This window comes from Diplotaxodon limnothrissa, linkage group LG18, assembly GCF_057381915.1.
Source record: "Diplotaxodon limnothrissa isolate DT_005_m linkage group LG18, D_limnothrissa_male_GT1.1, whole genome shotgun sequence".
NCBI lineage: Eukaryota > Metazoa > Chordata > Actinopteri > Cichliformes > Cichlidae > Diplotaxodon > Diplotaxodon limnothrissa.
This window is the reverse complement of record NC_140613.1, coordinates 19,890,538-19,895,141: the sequence shown is the minus strand read 5'-3', so window position 1 is coordinate 19,895,141 and position 4,604 is coordinate 19,890,538.

The following is a 4,604-nucleotide window of genomic DNA, read 5'->3' as shown; positions in this document are numbered from 1 at the left end:
TGATTCCGTAAAAAGTGACAAAAACATTAGCATTCGCTGTTCACTGCATGGGAAGAAAACTTCTTTTTACATCGAAAAAAAACCCTAAACATCTGAGCAAGCACCAAATATGCTGCCGCTGGAATGTGAAATTCACAGAGAAACTGCCGTATCCTTCCACTGACCGCTGCGGCACACCTGCACCAGGGCAAACCTCCGCCTGCCCCACTCCTGCTATACAGGTGAAAATAGAGCAACCGGACCGCTGAGTCTTTGATTTTATTTATTTTCTGCTGTGTTTTACATGAAAGAGTGAGCGTAAACACAGAAAACTGTTTTATTTTATATGCTGGAATATGCAGAAAATAGGTTTAAATGTTAAACAAATTTCTTCCAGTCAGAGAATGTGGCATATAATTTAATGTTTGCTTGATGCATAAAGTTAAAAGATTAAAACTAATAAAACAAGTTTTAAAAAGAGACTTTTTCATTTGATTACATTTTATATGATGGATTATGCAGAAAAAGTAGAATTGGGCTGAAAGAGCTATTGCTTTATTACCTATTTAGGAGATAAATCATGTTTTTAAAAGTAACTAAGTTACTAATTACTTTTCAAAATAAGTAATCAGTAAAGGTGGTTAGCACTGTTGCCACACAGCAAGAAGGTCCTGAGTTCAATTCCACCAGCAGGCCAGGGTCTTTCTATGTGGAGTTTGCATGTTCTCCCATGTTTGCGTGGGTTCTCCCCGGGTACTCCGGCTTCCTCTCACAGTCCAAAAATATGCAGTTAGGGGGGATAGGTTAATTGGTCAATCTAAATTGCCCATAGGTGTGAATCTGTGAGTGAATGTGAGTGCGAATGGTTGTCTGTGTCTCTATGTGTTAGCCCTGCGACAGACTGGCGACCTGCCCAGGGTGTACCCCGCCTCTCGCCCTGTGACAGCTGGGATAGGCTCCAGCGCCCCCCGTGACCCTGGAAAGGATAAGCGGAAGCGAATGGATGGATAATCAGTAAAGTAATGGGATTACATTTTTCGGGAAATAATCAGTAATTAGTTACCGATTACTTTTTCCAAGTAACTTGACCAACACTGGTGGCTAGTGAAACCAAATTCACATTCCAAAAAACGTGGCTAATGATAGATAATTCATGATTACCAAAAAGGTTTCTTACCTCATCACCTGCGTCACCTGTCAGTGATCTTCCAGCATCACCCTGCCCAATAACCAAAAGTGTAGTAAGTGTTGGCTTTGCATATGTGTATCTCCGTATAATAGTTTTCAACAAGCACTGTCAAATACTGTGAAGCTTATGACTCACTGTTTGTCCTCTCACGCCTGCAGCTCCCTCTAAACCCTAAATGCACACAGATGCACAAGTGACACTCAGTGATATATGATACTGAAATAAAAGATGCATAAATATTTATCTATTTTTATGCATTTATTACCTGAGGGCCAGGAGGGCCAGGGGGACCACTGTAACCTTTAGGACCAATAAATCCGTGTCTTCCCTGTTTTAGGAAACCATGCAGTCATGTTAAAAATGCAGTGTTCGGGTAGCAGTTGGTATGAAGAGCACAATACGGAGAGAAAGTTTTAAGATATTTATTGCCTGCTTTAATTTTTGAAAGTGTTTCGCAGAGAATTGTTCAATTGTTCAAATTTAAGAAAACATACAGGAGGGCCAGGCTGTCCATCTCGCCCACGCTCACCCTGCAAATTAAAATAGAAAAGACAGAAAAAGAGGATAGCATTTTTACAGACAGGGTACATATATATTACAAATGATTCTGGAATGCACACAAAGAGGGGTGTTAACTGTAGGAGAACTTACAGGAACTCCCGGAAGTGCATCTAAATATGAAGCTTCTCCTTTATCTCCTTTAGGCCCAGGTAATCCCTGACAAAAACACAGTTAAAGCTCATGATATATTTAATATTGTTACAATGGTCACCATTTTTACAAAGGAAACTGCCACAAAGGGTCTTTTAGGCAGTTTAAAAAGAAGCAAGAAGAAAAGAAGAAGAAGCAGCAACAAGATTCTGCATATGTGTCATTGATAGATATTGTTCTGTTTAAGTATCATACTACCACTTGTATTGTACTGAAAGGTAGTTGAGTGTAGAGATACCTAAAACATGTCCACTATGAGTAATGTAACTCTTTTTTTAAACCACTAATGAAATGTCTTCAAAGAGGATGGTGGAACATCTGAAGGTCTCGCCATTGAATGAATAATTTAAAACATGAGTATTCTACTTACCGGTGAGCCATGGAGGCCATCCAAACCAGGCAAACCGGGGATTCCCGGCCTACCTTGTGTCCCGTTACAACCATCTAATCCTGGCAACCCAGGCTCACCACCTGCTCCGGGGTGACCCTGAGAAAAACAGCACAGTTGTGGTCACGTACAAACACAGAGTGTTGGAAATGACAGTTGTTGTCTTCCTTGTTAATTTAAAATGATATGTACATATCCTTTACAGCAGTGATATCTAAAGGCCACTATAACTATAATTATATAGTGGTGGATGACTAAGTAAACCAGCATACTGAAGATACAGCTTCAAGTTGTAGTGAAGAGAACCACACTGGCACCAGCAGTGTGTATTATATTTGTCCACTAGAGGGCATAACACATGAGCCTCCAATATTTTAACTGCAAGAATTGGGCAGTTACACAACTGCGGACACCATATTTTCACTGACAGACTGCCTGATATTGATTACTTCTTTGACACTGTAGAAAAATAAATGATCAGCACATAAGAGAAGTCCATCTATCCATTTTGTCAGCTGCCAATTCAATTCAGTGTCGAGGAGAGCTGGAGCCTATTCCAGCTGTTATCGGGAGAGAGGCCAGCTACATCAATCAATCAATCAATCAATCTTTATTTATAAAGCACTTTTCATACAGAAAAAATGTAGCACAAAGTGCTTTACATAGTTAAAAGCAGCCCACCCCACCCTCCAACTCACTCCCCACACTCTCAATACACATATATCCCCCCACCCACACACACATACACACACGCGCACACTTAAAGAGTAAAAATTGGGCTGGGCTCGCATGAGCCAAGTGAGGAAACATTATAACAGAGAGCCGTCTGCACCGGGAGCCGGTCACAGACCGCAGCCTCCGGGCTGGGCACACAGCAGGAGGGAGGCCAAGGAGCCCCCCAACCAGGCTGAGAGGACCCCAGAGACCCAGCAGCCACGGTCAATAACAGCCCCGGTGCAGAGAGCGCCCTCCGAGGAAACACTGGAGATATGACGCAATACGATATATACAGGGTAAAATGATAAAATAAATAAGAACAGGATACAATATAAATATAAATATAAATAGAGTAAGAAGATTAAAAAATGAATAAGAATAAAATCAAAAAATATTCGGTAAATCCTAAATTAATAATAGAGTAACAGGATAGAATAAATAAGCATAAAAAATAAATAAACGCTAAGTAAAAGCTAAATTAAAAAGGTGGGTCTTGAGCCTGTTCTTAAAAACATGTACGTTCTCTGCGGCACTGAGCTCCTCCGGCAGGCTGTTCCACAGACGAGGACCATACCACTGAAAAGCTGCCTCTCCGTGAGTATGTGTCCTGACTTTAGGGACAATTAAAAGGCCAGCACCAGAGGACCTCAGGGTCCGCGAGGGTTCATATGGTAAAAGCAGATCTGAGAGATAAGAAGGCCCAAGACCATTAAGACATTTAAAAACCAATAAAAGAACTTTAAAATCGATCCTGAAACACACGGGGAGCCAGTGCAGCGATTCTAAAACCGGTGTAATGTGGGCCCGCCCTCTGGTCTTCGTCAGCACACGAGCTGCCGAGTTTTGCAAGAGTTGTAAAGTTGAAATATTCTTCTTAGGAAGACCAGAGAGCAGGGCATTACAGTAATCAATGCGACTGGTAATAAAAGCATGCATCAGCATCTCCGTGTTGGCCCGAGAGAGAATAGGGCGGACTCTGGCTATATTTTTTAGATGATAAAATCCAATTTTGGTTACATGTTTAACATGTGGGATAAAACCAAGCTCAGAGTCAAAAATAACACCCAGGTTTTTCACTTGTAGCGAAGGACATAGTGAAAATGCCTCTAATTTAGACAAGAGTTTCTCTCTCTGAGCCTCAGGACCGACAATTAAAACTTCAGTCTTGTCCTGGTTAAGCTGTAAAAAGTTTTCTGCCATCCAAGATCTTATATCCAAGATACAGTTAAAAAGGGCATCCATTGGTCTGGTGTCATCAGGAGACACGGAGATGTACAGCTGCGTGTCATCAGCGTAACTGTGGAAGTTCACTCCATGCCTCCTGATGACACTGCCGAGAGGCAACATATACAAATTAAAAAGTACAGGGCCTAGAACCGACCCTTGAGGCACACCACATGTCATTTTATGGATCTTAGAGGAGCATGTATCCATACTCACCATAAAAGATCTGTCAGAGAGATAGGAAGTGAACCAGTTGTGTACAGCACCAGAGAGGCCCACCATGTGTTTTAGTCTGTTTAAAAGAATAGCGTGGTCTACTGTATCAAAGGCTGTGCTTAGATCCAGTAGCACCAGGACTGAGAGCTTTTGGGCGTCCCAGTTACATCTAAGATCATT